At 43.2% G+C, this 24,034-nt stretch overlaps 2 long non-coding RNA genes across 3 annotated transcripts; one reads left to right on the top strand and one right to left on the bottom strand.

Moving 5' to 3' along the window:
• The first annotated feature begins 1,128 nt into the window (after positions 1-1,128).
• On the top strand, positions 1,129-22,601 carry LOC122443394. 2 transcript variants are annotated; one of them, XR_006270001.1, is made up of 6 exons: positions 1,129-2,528; positions 7,714-7,816; positions 9,908-10,018; positions 10,815-10,886; positions 14,731-14,886; positions 22,437-22,601. It is a non-coding gene; the product is annotated as an uncharacterized LOC122443394 (long non-coding RNA). The 2 variants fall into 2 exon arrangements; XR_006270000.1 differs by lacking the exons at positions 10,815-10,886; positions 14,731-14,886; positions 22,437-22,601 and having other exon boundaries at positions 9,908-10,670.
• Positions 15,348-22,653, bottom strand: LOC122443395. The gene is made up of 3 exons (XR_006270002.1): positions 22,582-22,653; positions 16,033-16,116; positions 15,348-15,538 (listed from the first exon to the last, which is right to left on the bottom strand). It is a non-coding gene; the product is annotated as an uncharacterized LOC122443395 (long non-coding RNA).
• Positions 22,654-24,034: the final 1,381 nt, after the last annotated feature.

The raw sequence follows: 24,034 nt of genomic DNA, 5'->3' as shown, positions 1-24,034 counted from the left end.
TGACTGCCGCTGTCTCTCCTGGCTCAGGGCTTGGCAAGATCAGTGCTGGAATGGCACAGGCTTGCGTCCAGTACCTGCTCCAGAAATAGGCTCTGGATGGAGCATAGCAAGTAAACAAACATCTTACCAGCTGTTGCCGAGGTGTGTTCCTGTCAGGCAGCCCTGCCCACCAGGACTGTTGTGGGAAGAGGAAAGATGTCCTGGAGCTACTCCCTGGCCTTGCCTTGGAATGAGTCCCCCAAAGTTAGGAACAGCTCCAACCACATAAAGCGGCTGATATTTTCCTGAAAATTCCAAACTCTCCCAACCAGCTTTGGCCCTACCTCAGTTATAACATTCAAGACAGGACCCTGCCGTAGCTAGCTCAGGCTTGTGGGAGGGCTGTTTACTTGTACCTAGTGGGCTATTTAAGGCACAGATTCATTTCTCTAACCAATATTTGTTGAGCCCCTGCCATGCTTCAAGCACTGCGCACAGTGGGGAATAAAATAAAACTATCTTCCCACGTGAGTCGATGGAGGGGGTGATGCAGCCTGGTTAACTGGTGCTGGAGGGCCTCAGCATAGGCACAGAATACTTTGAGAGCATATGGGAAGGAGAGATGAGAGCCCTAGGCCAGTTAGGTGGGAGGTAGGAGGAAGAGCAAGTTAGGGAAGCTGAGTCCAGGAAAAAGAATAGCAGCTGGAGCGATGAGAGGCGTAAGAGCCTGGTGGCGGAGAAAAGTCCCAGAAGAGGAAAACAGCAAGTACAAAAGGCCAAAGAAAGTTTGGATACTGGCTAGTGGTTCAGGGTAGCTGGCGTATAAAGGACAAGGGAGGCAGCATCAAAGGTGAGGTTGGAAATTAATAAACAAGGCCAGGTGTGAAGGGCTTATAAGCCATGTTCAGGAGTTTGGAATTTATTTGGGGAGTAACAGGGATCTAAAGGGTCATTTGAAGAGGGGCAGTGACAGGATCAGAATTGCATCTAGAAAGATGGTTATAGCTGCCATGGGTTTGACATGTTTAAATTGATAGAGGTCTCGCTCAGTCACGTCCGACTCTTTGTGACCCCATGGAAGGTAGCCTACCAGGCTCCGCCGTCCATGGGATTTTCCAGGCAAGAATACTGGAGTGGGCTGCCATTTCCTTCTCCAGGGGATCTTCCCAACCCAGGGATTGAACCCGGGTTTCCTGCATTGCAGACAGACGCTTTACCGTCTGAGCCACCAGGGAAGCCTAAATTGATGAGGGGACCACAAATTCACACTTGGCAATGATCTGTCGACATGAAATAATGCAATCAGATGGCTTTGTGGTTTTTCTGTGTTTTTATTTTCTAGCTTGGTTTCTTTGAAGTTATTTTTTCACTACTCTAGAACAAATAGAATCATGTACTGCAGCTTGTATTTTCCAAAGATGGCCATATCAATATATCACATCCCACATGTTCATCTTACAGTGGTGTGGACACTCTTCCGCTGAGATGTGGGGTCAATATTCCCTCCCCTGGAGCCTGGTTAGACCTATGTAACTGCCCTGCTAATACAGCACAGCACAAATAATGTAACTTCTGAGACGAGGTCATAAACACATTTCACCTGGGATCTCTCTCTTTCTCTCTCAAAATGTTCCTTGGTAGTTCTGAGCCAGCACGTGAGAAGCCTGGCAACCTCAAAGCCTCCATACAAGAGAGGCCCGGCAGAGAGCCAGAGAGGCTCCCACAGGTTAGCCCCCAGTTGTTTGAGTGTTCCCACCCCAGTGATTCAAACAAGTTTAGGCTCAGCCTTCAAACCACCCCAGCTGACTCCAAGTGGAACAGAGACAAGCTGTCCCTGCAAACCCTATAGATTCATGAACAGAGTAAATGTCATGGTTTAAGCCACTACGGTTTGGGTTGGATTGTTACTCAGCAATAGATAACTGGTACACCATAACCTGGGCATCTCTGGTGGCTCAGTGGTAAAGAATCCGCCTGCCAATGCAGGAGACACAGGAGATGTGGGTTTGATCCCTGGCTTGGGAAAATCCCCTGGAGGAGGAAATGGCAACCCACTTCAGTATTCTTTCTTGAAAAATCTGAAGGGCAGAGGAACCTGGCGGGCTACAGCACGTAGGGTGCGCAAAGAGTTGGACACGACTGAGTACGTGTTTACACCATAACCTAGGTTTCAGATTTTATAGCTAATTTGTAGCCCCTTTTAGTTTCTGATGGTTACAAAATTTAAATATTTATGCTGGGTGTAGCACGGAGGGGAACAAAATTGGGTGCAGGCATCAGCTGTGAGGTGGTTGCAGTTCCCTAAGAGGTGACAGTGACTTGAGGACTTGTATTTCTGCTGAGGATGAACAATGCTTCAAGAAAACATCACTGTCACCTTAACAATGAGGAATAGCCAGATAATCTACAAAATCACAGCTTTTCTTGAGCCCTCAGAAAGCTGAGGTCACCAGGCAACCAAGTAAAGCCTCTTCAAGAGAGAGAGACAGACACACGAACTGTTTCAACTTTAGCAGAGCACAGGAAACGGGTGGCTATCTTATAAGCAGGTAAGATGAAACCAAAAAAATTTTAACAAATGTTTAAAAGCTAGGGTGTCATGGGCTAGCATGTCAGTTTAGGGTAGCTGGAGACCATTCCAGACACAGGGGAGTTTATATACTCACAGGCACGCTTTATTCTACTGACTCCCCCTGAGGTTCCTGAGAAAAAGTGAGAGCAGGGCAGGAAATGAGAGAGAGCTTTCCTCTTTGGTTAGTGCAAGCATATATTGAATAAGGCAGCTGCTGGGGGAAGGCAAAAGGCCTCAGCTGCTCCCACAATCCTTTTCTCTAATAAGCAACAGCCTTAAGTTACTGAGGGAGGGGCAACAGAGTTTTGCTTAAGTTGTTACTGTTTTCATTTAGTGCTAAGTCTTGTCCAACTCTTTGCAACCCCATGGACTGTAGCCCACCAAGCTGCTCTATCCATGGGAATTCCAAAGCAAGAATACTGGAGTGGGTTGCCATTTCCTCCTCCAGGGGATCTTCCTGACCCAGGGATCAAACCCATGTCTCCTGCATTGGCATGTGGATTCTTTACCACTGAGTGACCAGGGAAGCCCTCATCTACTTCTAGGTGAGGGGTAAAAAACCTTCTTGTCCTTCTCTGACTCTTGAAAACCCATTGATTTTGGGGGAAAAACAGAAGCAAAAGCCGTCTACTCCAAGGGGAGAAGCAGGGAACTATCTCAGGCTGAAAATTCAAGCCAATGTCTGCTCTGTTGGGGGAAAGGGGAGAAAGATTGACCCAAAACCAACCACAGGTAGGAGGTGGAGTTTGGCCATCACTGGGAGCAGGATCAGAAATACTGAGAAAGCCCCACTCCTGAAACTCACATAGGACCTGCCTAAGACTGAAGCGGAAGCAGGATGTCAGAGACCCCGCTTTAACCCCCCTGAGCCTAGCATTAAAGAGCAAGTGATGGGCATCTCCTCCGGGTAGAGGGGCTGGCACGCTGGGATGGCTGAAAAGGTGGGGGTGGAGCAGGAATACAGAAAAACCCTCTGACACGTGGTCTCCACTCTAAGCAGCCATCACTAGAAGGATTTGTCTGTGATGCACTGAGATAAAGACAGCAACAACAAAATCCAAACCCTGCCTGACTCCTAACTAGATTAATTCCATCTTGCACCCACCCCTCAGACCAACTTGCAGACAGAAGAGGTGTGACCATTTCCAGGCACAAATACTGCTGACCTCAGTCTCTGCTGTTCTACACACGATAGGCACTCAATAAGAATTTACAAAACATACAAAAAGTCAACAAAGAAAAAAATCCAATCCATTGTCAAAAGATACATCAACATTATGACAAAACCCACTGGAAAAAAAAAAAATTAAAAAAAAAAAAAAAGATACATCAACAGAACTAGACTCACAAATGACACAGACATTGAAACCATCAGACAGGAACTTTAAAAATAGAAACAACTTAGTTATGTTAAACAGCCTGTTGGAAAAAAGTTGGCAGCTTCCACGAACAAAGGGGGAATTTTGGCACAAACACAGAAACTATAAGAAGGCCAAATGGAGGGATTTCCCTGGCTGACTCCATGGTCCCAATGCAGGGGGCCCGGGTTCAATTTCTGGTCAGGGAACTAGATCCCACATGCTGCAACTAAAGATTCTGATGCCACAATGAAGATCAAAGATTCTGTGTGCTGCGGCTAAGACCTGGTGCAGCCAAATAAAAAATAAAAAGAAAGTGAAAAGGAAATGCTAGAAATAAAAAACACATGATATCAAAGATGAATTCCTTCAATGGGCTTGTCAATAGGTAGCACAGCTGTGGAAAGAATCCATGAATTTGAGAAAGGAATTAACAGAAGCTAGACTCAAACTCAGAGAAGGCAATGGCAACCCACTCCAGTACTCTTGCCTGGAAAATCCTATGGATGGAGGAGCCTGGTGGACTGAAGTCCACGGGGTCACACAGAGTTGGACACGACTGAAGTCACTTAGCAGCAGTAGCAGCAGACTCAAACTAGATTAAGCTATAAAGGGACACTGATGGGGAAGAACAGAAGTGGAACTGGCCTCAAGGCCAGCTAGATCTAAGGACTAAAACAGTATCTTCAGTCTTTTTTTCACTTTTATCTTTGATGTGTGTGTTGGTGTCGCACAGAGAGTTCAGCACATCAGCCCAGTTTAGCAAATCCAAAGGTGGAGCTCTCCCTTCTAGCTCTATATAATAAATCCCAGAGAAGGAATCTGATTGGTCTGGCTTGGGTCACATGCTCATTGAAACAGTTACTGGGACCAGGGAAAGAATACTCATTTCTTGGCTGAGCCTAGGTCATGGGTCCAAACCCCTGGGAATGGGTACAGGGTTTGGGAGTTGGCAATTACACCAGACCCATTTGAGAATGGCAAGTGGGGGAAGAGTTACGGTTACCTGAAAAAAAGAGCAAAAAGGGCTTCCCTGGTGATCCAGGGGTTAAAAAATCTGCCTACCAATGCAGGGGACATGAGTTCAATCCCTGGTCCGGGAAGATCCCACATGCTGCAGAACTAAGCTCATGTGCCACAATTAACAAGCCAGCACTCTAGAGCTGCAACTACTGAAGCGTGCATGCCTAGAGCCTGTTCTCTGCAACAAGAGAAGCCACCACAATGAGAAGCCCACACACAGCAATGAAGAGTAGCCCCTGTTCCTGCATCTAGAGAAAGCCCCCACACATCAACAAAGACCCAGCACAGCCAAAAATAAATAAATAAATCTTAAAAAAAAATCAAAAGGGATGCAGAGAAGCCAAAAGCACAGACATTCAGTGTCTTCAGTTGAGTGAACAGTGCTGTGTACCTGCCAAAAAATTATAATTCTAGAAATCAATAGTGGAAACGTACTTAGGGCCATAGTAGTGAAAAATACATTCTGCGCTGGTCATACTGCTCCGAAGCATCATTGGGGCACCACACTGAAAGAGGAATGTTGACAAGTCACAGTGCCCCCTGGAGGAGGGGTCCAGGATGAGGAGGCTCAGAAGATTGAGTCATTTGAAGAACCATCAAGGCAATAAGAGTTTTTGGCCTAGACAAGAGAAGATGTAGTAGACACGCTTGGCCTTAGAATATTTGGAGCAGCCTTGGATAGAAAGATGAGACAGCGAAGTACAAAGGACAACTAGGTCCAGTGTGGAGAAGTCTCAAGGAGGCCAGTGACCATTTAGGGTAAGAACTTTCTAATAGCTATCCAAGAATGGACAATGCTTACTTGTAAAGGTAGTGAGTTCCCTGTCACTAGAGGTGTTTAAGCAAGTGTCGGAGAGGTTGTAAAGGGAATTCCCAAATTACTGGAAAGTTGGATCAGGTAACCCCCTGAGGTTCCTTCCCAGTTACAACAGTTCATGGTTGTCTGTTGGAGACCTATGTAAGCTTGCTGTTAACAAGTCTGCCCTGGCCTCCCCAACATCTGGCAGGTAGAGTTGCTGATCGCTTTTCCTTCCCTAGATGATAATGACCCCTTCCAAGAAACACCTGATCAGGTGTTTCTGATCAGCAGAATCAGACCTACCAACCAGCAGTCAGGAATGGAGCCTTCCAACACGTTTTTAAAAAATTAATATTTATTTATTTGGCTGGCTGCACCGGGTCTTAGTTGTGACACTCAGGATTTTTAGTTGCAATATGTAGATTCTTAGTTGCGGCATGTAGGATATAGTTCCCTGACCAGGGATCAAACGCAGGTCCCCCAGCATTGGGAGTCTTAGCCACTGGACCACCAGGGAAGTCCCTTTCCAACACTTCTTATCTTAGCTCAGCCTTAAGGTGACTGACTTTGGCTCTGAAGGTCACAGAAAGACAGCACTCGTGCTATTTATGCTCTCTGAATACATATCATGAGACAAGGACTTGGATGTAGGCATTATTTTAGGGGCTGAGTAGGAGTGAGGGAGCAATGAGATGGGGAAATTGAATTGAGGGGCCCACTTCGGCTACTTACAGCTCAGTCCTCCTGGGACCACTCTGAGGAGCCATACAGATCACCGATCAGAATTCCTCCCCGAGTGATAAAGTAATTCCACCAGTGCCATCCCTTGTTGATTGAGGTTTGCCCTTTGGGAGAGTTAAGCTCTTGAGACTTCCAAGCTGCTGGGCAGGGGCTGAGGAGAGCCTCTGGCATAAGAGAGAATGTGTCAGAACCATCTACTGCAGCGGCAGCTGGACACAAAAGTGGGCTGGAAGGACATCGGGTACTAACAACAACATCTGCTACAGCCCCTTTCCCACCCAGGACCAGACTTATCTTCCAGGGCAGCGTGGGACCTTTGATTTGCACATTCTAGCCTCCATGGTGCACATTCCAGTGTGGGACCTTTGATAGCACATTCCCAGTTGGCTAGTTCAGCGCAGCCCTGTCTGAATGTCCACCCACAGCTCTACTGGGCTCAAGTCTCCCTTCTGGGCTTGACTCCCTCGCTGGGCTCTCTGGGCTGGGGTCATCAGGCTGGGCCCTCTAAGCTGGCACCTGTTCTCTTCTCCATCCACATGTGAGCTGGAAACAGTGACATCAGGGACATTGGCTCCTTTGTCCTACACTGTGTTCAAGGTCAGGGAAGGCCGAAGGCTGGATGGGCTCCGAGTTTCCTCTCACTATCTCTTAAAAAGAAAAGGCTAAGCACAACCAGGAACTCAAAGACCCCGAGAAACCTCACTCAAGGCCACAGAGACACTTCAAAGATGGGAAATCAGAACACCAACACTGGAGGCAGGGTTCCTGGCCAGACCCAGAGGACCAATCCAAGTTGGCTCACTACTCCTCTAACTTCTCTGGCCTGCTTTGGTCAGAGCTTGAACACCTCTCTCTCTTCCTCTCTTGGTTCCTCTTATCTTCTTACTCCCACACTCCTGTCTGGTACTCAGTCTTTCCAGACCATCTCTTCTCTCCTCTTCCATGTTAATTACCTTCCAGGGCTTCTTCGTCATCTCTGATGTCCACATCCATAAGTCTTTAATTTTCCCTCTTTTCTTTTCATCCTCGATCAGTGTTCCAATGCCCATTTTACCACCTTGGAGAGGTGAGGCTGAGAATGGGTATTTATGATGAGTTAGGGGTGAGATGAACCAAGGACTTCCCTAGGGCAGGAAGAGGGGTGTGTGTGTGTGTTTATGTGCTGGTGCAGAGTGGGGTTCAAGTTTATCATTATTAGCTTAGGACAAGATCACTCCCCTAAGGTGGCAAATGTTATCCAGCCAGAGGAAGAGCCTGGCCAGCAAATCCTCTCAGACTCCACCTGAGCCCTTGGAGAGGATGAGACAAAGAGAAATATTGGATCCGAGCCCTGCACATAACAAGGTAATTTACTGGGATGGGAGCAAGAGGGTGTGAAAACTGACTTCTCTCACACCTTTGCCCGCTTCCTCTCCCCTCCCTCCCTCAGACCCTCTCCTGTATCCTTTTAGCCTGGGGTTCTCTCTGCTTATGTCATCAGGGGTCCCTGTGCCTCTCTTTCTTTTTCTTATTTCCATCTCTGACTGTGTTTCACTTTATTTTCCCCTCTGTCCTGCGTTGCCAAGGTTCTGTCACCATCTCTCTTGCATCTTCAGAGTCTCTGGGTCCCTAAGTCTGCTTGCTTCTCTTTGTCTAGGTCAGAGTGTGTGCCTCTGACCTGGTCTGTTTTTCTGTCTGTCCGTATTCCCGGAAGCCCTGTAACTCTGGAATGCCTGGCAGGAATGGCTTTTCTGAGAACGGAGCCTGGGACAGCCACCCAACGTGCTGAGTAGAGGTGGCTAAGGACATTTCCAGCCCAGCAGTCGTCATGGCAACAGCTGGGGCGGGCCAGGCAGGGATGTACTGAACCACGTGGGCTTGACCTTTCTGTGGGTGTCAGGTTTGAGCGGGAGCTGGGGAAAAACAGCAACAACTGCTTCCCTTCGGCCCAGCCCTCAGGCATCCGGGCTGGGCGGAAAGGAGAGAGGGAGAGACGGAGAACTGGGACAGCTGGCCACAGAGTGAGAGGGGGACAAAAGGTTAGCCACAGCCATCTAGAGAGACCATGGGGGAGAGGCACCAGAGGACAGCACGCACACGCTCTCGCGGCTGTCACCAAGGCTCCCGTGGTGACTTGACCTGTGGAGGGCACCAGACAACCTTCCTGGAGGCTCAGCTCACACTTCGCAGCCTGTGCTCTGGGTGGGTGGTTACAAAAGGTCAGCTCCCCACACTCAGAGATCCCCTCCAGACTCCTTCAGATCAAATGTCACTTTTTCCACACTGCAAACTCCTTTATGGCTCCAAGAGACATATGCTGAAACATAAAGAAACGCCAAATGATTCTTTCAAAAATAGAAATAGAAAATGAAAAATGCAAACGTCCAAAGAAAGACACCCAAATAAAGGCATGTCTCTGTTTTCACATCAGCCTTCCCGCTGGAGGGCACGGAGGGGGTCCAATCGATCCGGCGACTTTCAGAGGATCACTCCCTGAGTAATTGACATTGATGATAGTTTTCACCCAGAGCTGCTTGGTCTGGGTGAGAGCCGGAGGAGGTCCCAGGCTCCCCAGAGACAATGGTGTACCTGCATGGCAATGAGTAGTGGGTAGTATGTGTCATCCCTCTTCTTTCCTGCCAGGCCTCAGCCCCACCCTGCTGCAGGTCCTGCAGTGCCAAGCTGGTTGCAAGACAGAGTAAAAGTCGCGTCTGACACACCTGCAGCTTGGCCCGCTGGCAGCCCATGGGCTGGACGGCAACACCTGGCTGGCATCCGGGTGCCTTCCCTCCAGCCCTGAGCAGCTGTTTCCTATAGCTGTTCCCTCAACCTATGGCTTTACGGCCTCCTCTTGATAGAGCCCCCGAGAGCGGGCTCGGAGTGGAAAGAGAGGGCTGGGGCCTCCTTCCTGTCTTCCTCCCTCTCCCTCCTCCTGGCTGGCTGCAGCTGTGTTGCCTGATGTGGAGCTCAGCACAGACTTAATTACCGCTCAGCCCTGCTCATTAGTGCCTCTGAAAGCCAGAGAAGCCCCGAGTTACGAAGTCTCCAGCACAGTGCAGGCCCAGGCCCCAGGTTTCCTGGGTGATCACTAGACCCACTTCTTGTGGATTGGGTCTGTCTGACTTGGGCTCCCTTTGGGGGCCTCCTGTGGGAGATGTTCCTCCTTGGGATGGGAGTAGGGTTGGAGCTGGAGGGAGGTGAGGGAAGGCTAGGTCCCCTTGTGGGCTCACTCGTGTATGCAGAGCATCGGGGGACAGCATACAGTGGAACATGTGAAATGCCACTGCAATTCAAGAAAGATGAACAAATGATTAAATGAGCCAAATGCGCTCAAATCCAGCACACTGATGACTTACCTGCCTTGTTGGGGTGGTGTGTGTGGGGCAGGGGGGTACTTAAACCAGGAGCCTATGCATTGTTCAGTCACTCGTTTGTTTTGTTTTGTTTTTTTTGCAGTGAAATGTAATAAAGAACTATGGAGCGCCTGAACACTGAACAAAAAAGGGAAGCTTGAAGGAAGGAGGAGAGGCGGGGTGGACCCCAGAAATTATAAACCCATAGACCTAGGTCTGTTACATGGGAAAACTTTACAAATATTAACTTGTAAACACCCTAGAAAATCAAATGAGGTAACACACATGAAAGCACTTTAAAAAAGGAAAACTTTAAAGGGCTATAGAAGTATAAGGTGTTATTATGAAATATTTCTGCTCAGGGCAGACTGTAAACCAGATGCTTGGGGAGGCTGGAGATTTATGATAATGGCTCATCACCCACAAGGTACTCACACATCTTAGGCTGTTTCATTTAATTAATCATTGCCTCTCATAGAGACTACTGCAGAAGCCTTCTAAGTGGCTTCCCCACTCCACCTTCTTGCTTGTTCTGTTCATCTTATAACCCACTGCTGGGTTAATTTCCCTGATGCAGAGCTCCAATCCAGTATTTGCAATGCTTCCTCTGTCTGACAGTATAGGGCCTGGAGACCTTGGCTTAGCAGCCAGGATCCTCCATAATCTGGTTCTACCCAACTTTCCCAGCCTGATTTCCCTCCTTCCACCCTGGCAGATGCAGGCTCAACATTAATATTTTTATGGCTACACTTTGTAAAAGGGCTGAGCTGATTTATATTTTAGCCAGTGATATCAATAGATACAGATTCTACCAGACCCTTCTTTCCACTGGGATAAACCTTTGAATAAATTGCTTATTGAATACAGTATTTCTTTCTTTTAGTTTGAATTTCTTTGATCCGTGAGATGGACTATTTTCCATGCTTAGGTTTACTACTTGTATTTTATCTTGTGCAAGTTGTGTGTTTATATCTGTTGCTCATATAATTATTAAAGCCTTCATATTTCAGAAGCTGCAATTTAAAAAAGAAAAGGCAATCCTGAAGAGCAGATATGGTGGATGCTGTGAAATCGGAGCAGAGGTCCTTATCTGATAAAGAGAAATAAGTTGTATTTTGAGTAAATTGTTAAATCAAAATTGAGGTCAACTAGCTTAAAATACTTGTCTACATTTAAAGGGAGAATTAGGAAAAGGCGTTTCCTGGACTCAGACAATACTTGCCCTGACCTTGTCAATGTGTCATAACACTAACATTCATTATTTAATTTCTGAGTCATTTTGGTGACTATATAATTACCCTAGAACATAAATTATTTATTTTTATGTTGTGTTTAAAACTATTTTAGTTTTTTACTAAATAATACATACACATGGCACTAAGGTCAAAGATATAAAAGGATATAGAGTTAAAAATTACCTCTGCCACTTTCCCTTGTTTTCTAATCACCCTGTTTCCTACCCTGGAGACAGATGCTATCCCCAATTCCTGGTGCATCCTTCCAGGGATATTCTATACATAAATGAGGCTGTAGGTGTATATTTTTAATAGAAATAATAGCATCAAATACATGCCAGTCTTTACATTCCATATCAGTATATAAAAAGTTTAAGTCTTTTTTAAAAACTGTAATGTCAAATGGGTGTTCTCTATAAACAAAAATGTATATACACAGAGAAAATTTTCAGGAGGTACTTGCTTCACAAGCGAGCCTCTATTGTCCAGAAATCATCTATTAAGCCAACTTCATACATTTCAGCTATGATTCATTTCATCAAAATTAAGTTTATACGTTTCTATAAAAGGTCTTCTCTGGTGGCTCAGTGATAATGAATCCACCTGCCAAACAGGAGACGCGGGTTCAATCCCTGGGTCAAGAAGACCCCCTGGAGAAGGAAATGGCAACCTACTCCAGTATTCTTGCCTGGGAAGTCCCATAGACAGAAGAGTCTGGCAGGCTACAGTCCACGGGGTCGCACAAGAGTCAGACATGACTTGGCGAATAAATGACAACAACAATTTCTAATAGAAACATTCTGTAAAGAACAGAAGCCATTTAATTTTGAAATTATTAAGCAAATCAATTGTTAAGGATTATACAAGGTGACATATCCTGATCTGGTCAGAAACCATGATCATATGTTTGAAAAAACTGATGTTATGTAGTTCCTGTACTTTTAAAAAAAGTCACAAATGTAATAATTCTGCCTGTCCAGCTTGTAATTCGTTTAACAAACATCAAAGATGTGAAGTGTAAAAGAAAGGACTTTCAATGTTTGTTGATGTAGGATACACAGTCCAGGGTTCAACCTACCAAGATTCTAAGTTCTAACATGGCATGAGGCTAGATTTTTACCCGGGATCCCAACGAAGAGTTTGGGCATCAGTTCAGTTCAGTCGTTCAGTCATGTCCGACTCTGCAACCCCATGAACCGCAGCACACCAGGCCTCCCTGTCCATCACCAACTCCCGGAGTTCACCCAAACCCATGTCCATCGAGTCGATGATGCCATCCAGCCATCTCATCCTCTGTCGTCCCCTTCTCCTCCTGCCCCCAGTCCCTCCCAGCATCAGGGTCTTTTCAAATGAGTCAGTTCTTTGCATCAGGTGGCCAAAGTATTGGAGTTTCAGCTTCAACATCAGTCCTTCCAATGAACACTCAGGACTGATTTCGTTTAGGATGGACTGGTTGAATCTCCTTGCAGTCCAAGGGACTGTCAAGAGTCTTCTCCAACACCACAGTTCATAAACACCAATTCTTCAGCTCTCAGCTTTCTTTATAGTCCAGCTCTCACATCCATACACGACTGCTGGAAAAACCATAGCCTTAACTAAATGGACCTTTGTTGACAAAGTAATGTCTCTGCTTTTTAACATGCTGTCTAGGTTGGTCATAATTTTCTTTCCAAGGAGTAAGCGTCTTTTAATTTCATGGCTGCAATCACCATCTGCAGTGATTTTGGAGCCCCCCAAAATAAAGTCAGCCACTGTTTCCACTGTTTCCCCATCTGTTTGGCATAAAGTGATGGGACCAGATGCCGTGATCTTATTTTTCTGAATGTTGAGCTTCAAGCCAACTTTTTCACTCTCCTCTTTCACTTTCATCAAGAGGCTCTTTAGTTCCTCTTTACTTTCTGCCATAAGGGTGGTGTCATCTGCATATCTGAGGTTATTGATATTTCTCCCGGCAATCTTGATTCTAGCTTGTGCTTCTTCCAGCCCAGCATTTCTCATGATGTACTCTGCATATAAGTTAAATAAGCAGGGTGACAACATAGAGCCTTGACATACTCCTTTTCCTATTTGGAACCAGTCTGTTGTTCCATGTCCAGTTCCAACTGTTGCTTCCTGACCTGCATACAGGTTTCTCAAGAGGCAGGTCAGGTGGTCTGGTATTCCCATCTCTTTCAGAATTTTCCACAGTTTATTGTGATCCACACAGTCAAAGGCTTTGACATAGTCAATAAAGCCAAAATAGATGTTTTTCTGGAACTCTCTTGCTTTTTCGATGATCCAGTGGATGTTGGCAATTTGATCTCTGGTTCCTCTGCCTTTTCTAAAACCAGCTTGAACATCTGGAAGTTTACGGTTCATGTATTGCTGAAGCCTGGCTTGGAGAATTTTGAGCATTACTTTACTAGCATGTGAGATGAGTGCAATTGTGCAGTAGTTTGAGCATTCTTTGGCATTGCCTTTCTTTGGGATTGGAATGAAAACTGAACTTTTCCAGTCCTGTGACCACTGCTGAATTTTCCAAATTTGCTGACATATTGAGTGCAGCACTTTCACAGCATCATCTTTCAGGATTTGAAATAGCTCAACTGGAATTCCATCACCTCCACTAGCTTTGCTTGTAGTGATGCTTCCTAAGGCCCACTTGACTTCGAATTCCAGGATGTCTGGCTCTGGGTGAGTGTGAGTGATCACACCATTGTGATAATCTGGGTTGTGAAGATCTTTTTTGTACAGTTCTTCTGTGTATTCTTGCCACCTCTTCTTAATATCTTCTCCTTCTGTTAGGTCCATACCATTTCTGTCCTTTATTGAGCTCATCTTTGTATGAAATGTTCCCTTGGTATCTCTAATTTTCTTGAAGAGATCTCTAGTCTTTCGCATTCTATTGTTTTCCATACCCTGAAAACATCCCCAACTTCTTTCAGTCACTGACCTCAGGGCCCACATCTGTTGGTATAATAAAAACTGTCCTGTGCTTTCAGCCTATACCATCTTTGGGGAGTGAGTCTCACGTGTTTATTCCCTGCTATGGAAAGCAGTTTTCTAAGCTCCAAAATTATTTTGAAATAGCAAATTGGTGCTTTATTTGGGGAATGAGTCATTGTCCACCCCATCTGTGCTTGGTATGATCTTCTAAACTTTGATCTTATCTCTCCTTGGAATTTACCTTTCCCAGTTTAGAGTCATAGCCCTTCTAATGCCTGCTTTCTAATTGCATAGTTAGAATGTATCATGAGTCATTTTATTCACTCACTTGCTCATTCACGTGGTATACACGAGTCAGTCTTATCTCTTCTAAGTCTTTGCTCAAATGTTACCTTCTCAATGTGGCCTACCCTGATTATTCTATTTAAAATTGAATCATCCCCTCCTTCTTTATTCCCCTTGAAAAGTGAAAATTAAAGTTGGTCCCACAGTTGTGTCCATCTCTTTGCGTTTCCATGGACTGCAGACTGTCCCGCTCCTCTGTCCATGGAATTCTCCCGGCAAGAGTACTGGAGTGGGTTGCCATTTCCTTCTCCAGGGGATCTTCCCGACCCAGGGATCGAACCCAGGTCTCCCGCACTGCAAGTGGATTCTTTACCAGCTTATTCCCTTTACTCTGTTCTATTTTTCCACATTACTTGGCACCTTCTGCATTACTTTTCTTATTTGTCGTATATATTCTTTATTGTATATCTGCTTCCCCTAGAATGTAAGCTCCATTGTGTACTGAATTGCTGATATGTCCCAAGAATCTGGAACACTATCCAGGGCATAGTGGGCCTTCCATAAAGACAGAATTTGTTGAGAGAATAAGCAGTGTGAACTCCTGCTGTGTGTAAGATGCTGGACCAAGCCTGTTGAGGTGAGTCTATTCCAGAGATGACTCTGCTGTTGACTCTACACTCAAAGAACCCATAGTCTAGCTTTGAGTTGAGACACTGAGCTAATCACAATACAAGACATAAACTGCAGGACAGAAAAAGAGCTGTGAAGTTAGAGGAGGAAGAAAAGAAAGCTTTCAGTTATGAAAAAAACAGAGTGATGGCATGAGCAGAGGAGGATGGGCTGAAGGGTCAGAGAGACTGGAACTGAATCCTGAATCTGCCCTAGTGGGATAAGATTGGCTTGTTATAAGCTCCTTATCCACACATTATGGGTAAAAAATATTTATCATAGTAGGATTGTGAGGGTCAAATAAGATAATGCATATATATAGGACGGATAAATAACAAGGTCCTACTGTACAGCACAGGACTATACTCAACATCCTGTGATAAACCACAATGGAAAAGAATATGAAAGAGAATATATATGTATGTGTATCACACATTCACTTTGCTGCACAGCAGAAATTAACACAACATTGTAAATCAACTAGACTTCAAGAACATTTTTTTAAAAAGATAATGCATAGCCTGTGGTGGATGGCACCTGGTACCAAGTCATGGTGAACTGATGTCAATCCTCTTCTTCCTCTTGCATGTCCATCAATAAGAGAGCAGAAGTTATGACATCTAATGGAATATCATAAGTCATTAAAATGATGGTTGCCAGGAATGTGTACCAGCATGTAAAACAGTTTATGACCTATGTTCACACACACAAAAAAAAGAGTATAAAATTGTTCATGATTACAATTGGATAAAAATAATTCAAATTTACACAAAATTAGGACTTTTCCTGGGCTAGTTGGGTATATACCTAAATTTGATTTTGTAATTCTTTGATTTACAAAGAATTGATTTTTGTAATTTTATTGATTTTTGTAATTCTATTTCTCTGTCACCATTTAATTTTGATGTCATTTCAAACTAACAGAAAAGCTGCACAGTACAAGGAATTTCCAAGTACCTCTTACTCAGATTCACCAATTATTTGCATATTTGCTTTCTCCACTCCCACCCTCCCTATATAAAAATAGAATTTTCTAAGAATAAAGACATTCCCTTGCATCACCACACCATGGATAAGTTTCTACTAATTTTACAAATAAGAAAGTCGACTGTACCTTCGACTGTACCTTCCTGAGATCCTAGGCCGCATTCTCATTAGGAAACAAGGCTCTTCTCTGTAGCCGTTGGGCCCCTCAGATCTGAAAACAGCAGAAAACTAACAGGTCAATCATGCTGCCAGTGGGCAGGGCCCCCTTAACACACCTGGCAGAGGGGAAGGTATCTTGTGCCTTCCCCTAGGTTTTGGTACTGCCTGTGGGGAGGCTCCTGTTTTGAGACTGAAACTCTGCAGGTATAGAGCCATAGAAGTTTTTGCAATCCTGTGAGCTTGTCCACTGGAGCTGAGCTTCCCTGGGGAATGAATGGACTCTCAGGGGAAAGGCACTCAGCTGTCTGCCAGAAACTTCTGAGAACGTTTCTTCAGAGCACTGAGTTCTGGGACCAATCTACAAGTGCTAGAATCAGAAATGGTCAAACAAGAGTCTGTCCTTGCAATCCTAGGCTTACAACCACAGTCATGCAAGGATTGTTTAAGGAGATGCTTTTATTTGGAGGAAAGAGGTCTCTACAGAGGGCTCTGGGCAGCAACTTAGCAGCAGTCAGCTGGGCAGAGGGGTGAGGTCTCCCATTAGCATCTAGACAAGGCCTGCACACAAGTAATCAACTTGTACACACCTCCACCATCATCAGGGCAACAGTCCTCCCCACTCCTCCCTCAGTCTTTCTGACTTAGGAGACCCAGGGCCTTCTCTCCACATTCACAGCCTCTGCCTCCTGCCCCACCAGGACAAACCCAGGCAGAACAGATCCCACATACTGCAGCCTGGGAAGGAATTGTCTCACTTCCAGCCCTCACCCCACTGGTCTGGCCTTGAGGCCCAAGCCTGGTCCCTGCAAGCCCCAGGGTTAATAATGGCCTTGCCCTTGCTACTCTTGCCTTCACCCTCAGATGCTCCTTCCTCCCTGGCTCTGTTACTTGTTAACTTTGTGATTTGGAGGCGTCAACCTCTCTGGACTTGTTTCTTCATCTGTAAATGAGATAATGACATTTATCTTGGAGGGCGGCAGGAAGGGAAAAAAGAAACCTTACTTGTAAAAGTGCACGACTAACCTGAGCCAGTGTTAGTCAAATCTGAAGCTCCCCCATGGGAGCATCCAGAGCTTGACCTCTCTTAATTTATAGTCTAGAAGTGCCCTGTGCTAAAGGTCATAAACTGCTCAGTTAATATTGATGGCTGAGGCTGATTCCTATTGAAAAGGTTTTGCCCAATGTCACCTTGCAGATTGACAAAAGTACTCACAGACCACAGGGAGCAGGATCCTCTCATACACTAGTAGTAGGGGAATAAATGGGTACCATTTCGATACCTGGAAACAACAATTAGGAATATTCTGTACATTCCCTTTAATTAAGCTATTCACCTCATAGAAGTATCAGAAATATTCATAAATGTGCACAAGATCATAGGATACAGGCATTCACTAAAGCCTTGTTTGTAATAGAAAAATACATGGAGACAATCTGAATGTCTAAAATTAGGGAAATAGTTTAAAAAATCGTGGAGTTGTGATGCTGCCACATTGTGGGGTACCATGCAGCTGTCAAAAATAAAGACAGGTTCCCAAAGCAATCTACAGATTCAATGTAATCCCTATCAAAATTCAAATGGCCTTTTTCACAGAAATATAAAAAATACTTCTAAAATTTGTATGGAATCACAAAAGACCCCAAAGAGCCAAAGCAATCTTGAGAAAGAGCATAGCTGGAGGCATAACACTTGATTTCACACTTTATTACAAAACTATAGTGATCAAAGCAGTAAGGTATTGGTATAAAAACATGCATATAGATCAATGGGACAGAATAGAGAGCCCAGAGATAAACCCATGCATATATGGCCAACTGATTCATGACAGAAGAGCCAAGAATGTAAAATGGGAAAAAGATAGCCTCTTCAATAAATGATGTTGGGGATGGAATGGGAGGAGGGGGGGAGGCTCATGAGGGAGGGGATTATGGCTGATTTTCACTGTTTATGGCAGAAACCAACACAACATTGTAAAGCAATTATCCTCTGCTTAAAAATTACATTTTAAAAACTTAAAAAAAAAAAAAGTGGTGTTGGGAAAACTGGAGAGCCACATGCAAAAGAAACTGGGCCATTAACTAATACCACACATAAAATCCACTCAAAGTGAACTGAAACTTGAACATAAGACCTAAAACCGTAAAACTTATAGAAGAAAAGCTCCTTGGCATTGAAAGTGGGGATTTCAAAAGGAACAAAAGCAAAGACCAAGTGGGACTACATCCAAAACTTCTGCACAGCAAAGAAAACCATCCACAAAATGAAACAGCAACCTATGTATTGGGAGAAAATATTTGCAAATTATATGTCTAATAAATGGTTAATATCCAAAATATATAAAAAATTCATACAATTCAATAGAAAAAAAATCTGGTTTTAAAAATAGGTAGAGGGTCTGAGTTGAAGACATGCAGAGAGTCAATAAGCACATGAAAAGATGCTCAACATCACTAATCATCAGGGAAAGGCAAATCAAAACCACAATAAGATATCTTCTCATACCTGTCAGAATGAGTATTATTAAAAAGACAAGAAATAAGTGTTGAGGAGGATGTGGAGAAAACAGAACCCTTGTGAACTGCTGGTGGGAATATAAATGGGTGTAGCCACTGTGGAAAAGAGTTCCTCAAAAAATTAAAAATAGAACTACCATGTGATCCAGCAATTCCACTTCTGGATATACAGCCAAAGGAAATGAAATCACTATCTCAGAAAGATGTCTAGACTCCCATGTTCACTGCTGCATTATTTACAATATTCAAGACATGGAAACAACTTAAGTGTCTGCTGATGGACAGTATAAAGAAAGGCGGTGAAAAGATGGACGGTATAAAGAAAGAAAATATGGTGTGTGTGTGTGATGGTATATTATCCAGCCACAAAAAAGAAGAAAATCCTGCCATTTGCGAAAACATGGATGGGCCTTGAGGGCATTATGCTAAGCAAAATAAGTCAGAGAAAGACAAATGCTGTATCATTTCACTTACATATTGAATCTAAAAAACCCAACTTGGACTTCCCTGGTAGTTAAGAATCTGTCTGCCAATGCAGCAGACATGGGTTCCATCCTTGGTCCTGGAAGATCCCACATGCCACGGGGCAGCTAAGCCTGTACACCGTAACTATTGAGCCCATCCTCTAGGGCCTTCGAGCCACAACGACTGAAGCCCTTGTGCCCTAGAGCCTGTGCTCTTCAATAAGAGAAGCCACCGCAATGAGAAGCCAGAGCACTCCAACTAGAGAGTAGCACTCGCTTTCCAGAACTAGAGGAAGACCGTGCGCAGCAACAAAGACCCAGCGCAGCCAAAACTAACTAAATAAAAACAAACAAAAAACCCAACTCATAGAAACAGAGAGCAGATTGGTGGTTGCCAGGGCCAGGGTGTAGAGGGTAGGATTGAGAGAAATGGGTAAGAATTGTCAAAAGGTACAAATTTCCAGTTACAAGATAAGTAAGTTCTGGGGATGTTATGCACAGCATGGTGACTATATTAATAGAACCGAATTGAATATTTGAAAGTTGCCGAGAGACTAGCTCCTAAGAACTCTCATCACGAGAAAAAAATTATAACTATACGAGCTGATGGAGGTTACCTAAACTTACTGTGGTGATCATTTCACCCATGCTATTGCCTGATTCCTTAATCTTAGGAAATCTGCTCATTGCATCCCATCTAATGCTGGTGATAGAAATAGCTACAGGCACCTCTATCAATTTCATATTTATCAGAGCATGAAATACATTGAAGTGATAAGTGTAGTGTTTTACAATAATGAAAAAATAATGACAGATCATTATGTATTGGCATAAAAGATTTTTATACTTTTAAACAAAATTTGCAAGATGCAGAATTATTTTCAGTAATTCAGAAATGTCTAGCATATAGCATATAGTTAGCAAATACTTGTTGAATTGAAAGACTATGATCCCGGTCTGTTTTGTCTTTTTTCCTTCAAATTACTACCCAACACACACTTATAAACAAGCCAAGATATCTTCATGTGCCTAAAGAAAGTTCTGGAAGGACAGTGAACACTGTCAACCATGTTTACCCCTGGGGTATGAGCAACTTTAACTTTCCCTGGCTCTGGTCTACAGAGCCAGCATCGTGGTAAATGAGGCTGCAGTGGGCAGCCCACGTGTACACCAGCAGCTCAGAGGAGTCTTTGTTGGAAGGGTCTTCAGACCTGCTGTCTTAGTGGGAAAGAACAGTAAAGCCCAACTACTTCCAACCACTACTCAGGGTAACTGGCAGGGTCAGGGAGAAAAAAGCCAAGGACAGGATGTGCAATTATTCAGGACATTGCTTTATTTATACCTAAGGAGAGACACCAGACAGAGAACTACCAGGGTCCTGGGTACTGGGTGGGCCCAGATGTTGTGGGCGTGTGACCTGGAAGTGACTGTAAACAAGCCTAGACCCTGGCAGGGGACAGCTAGGGGGACCTCTCAGGCATTTAGGTCAGGATTGTGGGGAGGCTGGAAAAGCTTAAAGTCTGGGGAGAATCTCTGATTTATAAGCCAAGACTTGCTTGTATAGCCCATCAAAGATGTATTTGCACATGTTATCACATTTGATCCTCGTGATAATACTGAGGGAGGCATTTATTTATTTATTCATCTATTTATTTATTTACTTATTGGCTGCACTGCATGGCTTGTGGGATCTTAGTTCTCTGACCAGAGATTGAATTCAGGACTTTGGCAGTGAAAGTTCAGAGTTCTAAACACTGGACTGCCAAGGAATTTCTGAGGGAGGTACTTATTAATTTATAGATCACTAAGTATTTTCACCAAGGAAAACCCATTTCTTTTTTTTTTTGGAAAACCCATTTCTAACATTAATTCTGATTATTAGTGAGCACCTGATACGGATAAGAAAGATAGCTGGAGCACTTGTAATAGCTAATTCTGGAGTGTAGATTTATTTTCAAATCAATTTTTTGAGGTATAATTTACATATAATAAAATGTACTCCATTTTAAGTATATTAATTTTATTTTATCAGGAATGTATCCATTTTAGGTATATTAATTTTAACATACATCAAGTGCACAAAAAGCAACTTGATGAGTTTTTCCAAGGCTATAAACTCATATAACTACCCCTCCAATGAAGACAGAGCACTTACATCACCTCAGAAGGTTTCCCTAAACTTCTTTGCCGTCATTCCCCCCATCCAAATTGTCCACAGGAAACCACAGACAGACCTGCTGTTACTATAGCCTAGTTTTGTCTGCTCCAGAATTTCTGACAACTAAAATCATTGTGTTTGGCTTCTACATTCAGCATAATATTTTTAAGATTCATGCCTGTTGTGTGTATCCATTATATGTTCTTTTAAATTACTGAATTATTGATTTGTCTTTATTTTTTTAAGATTTTTTTTTAATATGGACCATCTTTAAAGTCTTTACAATATTTTGGTTTTTTGACCACAAGGCATGTAGGTTCTTAGCTCCCCAACCAGGGATTGAATCCTGTGTTGGAAGGCAAACTCTTAACCACTGCATCACCATGGAAGTCCCTGACTTATCTTTAACTGTATTAAATATATCACAATTTATTTATCTATTCACCTGTCAATGGATATTGGATTGTTTCTGATTTTCGGTTACTGTGAATAAAACTGCTCTGACTATTCATATACAAATCTTTCTATAGATGTATATTTTCATTTCTCTTGGGTAAATATCACATACTCTTATGCATATTAACGTTACAGAAAATGGCCAATCTGTTTTCCAAAGTGGTCGTACCATTTAACACTCCCACCAACAGTGAATGAGAGTTCCAATTGTTCTGTATTCTCACCAATAAATGGCCTTATTGGTCTTTTAAATTTTAGTCATTCTGGTGGGTATGTATCTCAACACAGTCTTTATTCAAATGTTGGCTAAAGATACTGAGCATATTTTCATTTGTTTATTGGTCATTTGCATATCTTCTTTAATGAAATGTCTGTTCAAACTTTTGTCCATTGAATATTAATAATTAAAAAAAATTTGTTTTGTACTTCCCTGGTGATCTGGCGCTTAAGAATCTGCCTGTCGATGCAGGGGACACAGGTTCACTCCCTGGTCCAGAACAATTCCACGTGCTCCAAGACAGCTAAGCCCATGTGCCACAACTACTGAAGCCCACATCCCCTAGAGCCTGCGGTCCACAAGGGAAGCCACTGCAGTGAGAAGCCCGTGCACTGCAACTAGAGGGGAGCCCCCACTCACCACAGCTAGAGAAAGCCTAAACGCAGCAGTGAAGACCCAGTGCAGCCAAGAATAATTAAATAAATATGGTAAAAAATTTTTCATTTAGCAAATTTTTACTAATGTGATTGAGGTAATCATGATTACCTTGCTTTTTTTTACAGGCAAGGAAAGTAAGTCCAGAGAAGACTTACCCGAAGTTTCCTATAGTCCAAACCCAGCTGTTTGTGGCAGTATGTCTAAATTATTCTGAGCAACTGTCTGCAAAGAAGAGGCTGTTAACCTCAAGCTGTTGTGAAAGACACCTACCTGCTTAGTAGACTTTGTTCAAGGTAACCAGATGTTTAAGAGTGAACCAGGACCATCTGATAGTTTAGCTTCCTGCCGAGTAAAAATAAAGTAAAATATCATATGTGCAACTAATTAACAGATATACTACATTCATGGATCTGAAGACTTAATATGGTTAAGGCCAATGCTCCTAAAATTGATCTACAGATTCAACATAATTCACCTCAAATTCCTAACTGGATTCTTTGGTAGAAATTCACAAGCTGACTCAAGATTCATATGGAGATCCCAGGGACCCAGAGTTACCAAAACATTCTTGAAAAAGAACAAAGCTGAAAGATTCGTGATTCCCAGTTTCAAAATTTAATACAGATTCACAGTAATCAAGACAGTGTGATGCTGGCATAAGGATAGGTATAGAGCAATAGGATATAGTTAGGAGTCTAGAAATAAACCTTTACACTTATGATCAACTGATTTTCAATAAGTATGCCAAGACAATTCAGTGACGGGGGAGAAAACAGTCTTCAACAAACGGTGCTGGGACAACTGGATATCCAAAGTTGGCCTCCTACCTGAGACCATAAGCACCCTATAATTCTTAGAAGAAATACAGGAAGAAAATGCAAGCTTACATCCTTGTAACCCTGGGCTGGGCAAAACACAAGTAACAGAAGAGAAAATAGATAAACTGAACTTCATCAAAATTAAAAACTTTTGTGCTTCAGAGAATAAACACCATCAGGAAAGTAAAAAGACAAATGAGATAAAGTATTGCAAAAATATTTGCAAATCAGATATCTTATAAGGTGCTTGTATATAGTATACACAAAGAACTCTTACAATAATAAAATGATAAATGATCCAACTAAGAAATGAGCAAAGGATCTGAACAGACGTTTCTCCAAAGAAGATATGCAAATGGCCACTAGCAAACAGGGAAATGCAAATCAAAACCACAATGAGATACCACTTCATACCTACCAGGCCTATGACAAAAAAGACAGATAACAATCATTGTCTAGGATGTGGAGAAATTGGAACCCACATACATTGCTATTGGAAAACAGCCTGCTATTTCCTCAAAAGATGAACACAGAGTTACCAAGGTATATACCCAGGAGAAATGAAAACACATATCCATACAAAACATGTACAGGAATGTTTATACAGCTTTATTCATAATAACCAAAAAGTGGAAGCAACTCAAATATCTATCAACTGATGAATGGATAAGTAAAATTCCATACAATGGTATATTATTTAGCAATGAAAAGGACTTAATTACTGATATATGTGACAATATACATGAATGTTGAAAACATGCCAAATCAGTCACAAAAGACCATATATTGCATGATTCCATTTGTATGAAATGTTCAGAACAGGCAAATATATAGAGACAGCAGATTAGTGCTTGTTTAGGGAGGAAACTGGGAGGGAAATGGGGAATGACTACTAATGGATAAAG

This window comes from Cervus canadensis, chromosome 6, assembly GCF_019320065.1.
Source record: "Cervus canadensis isolate Bull #8, Minnesota chromosome 6, ASM1932006v1, whole genome shotgun sequence".
NCBI lineage: Eukaryota > Metazoa > Chordata > Mammalia > Artiodactyla > Cervidae > Cervus > Cervus canadensis.
The sequence above is the reverse complement of the archived record's forward strand: the minus strand, read 5'-3'. Positions and strand labels throughout refer to the sequence as shown.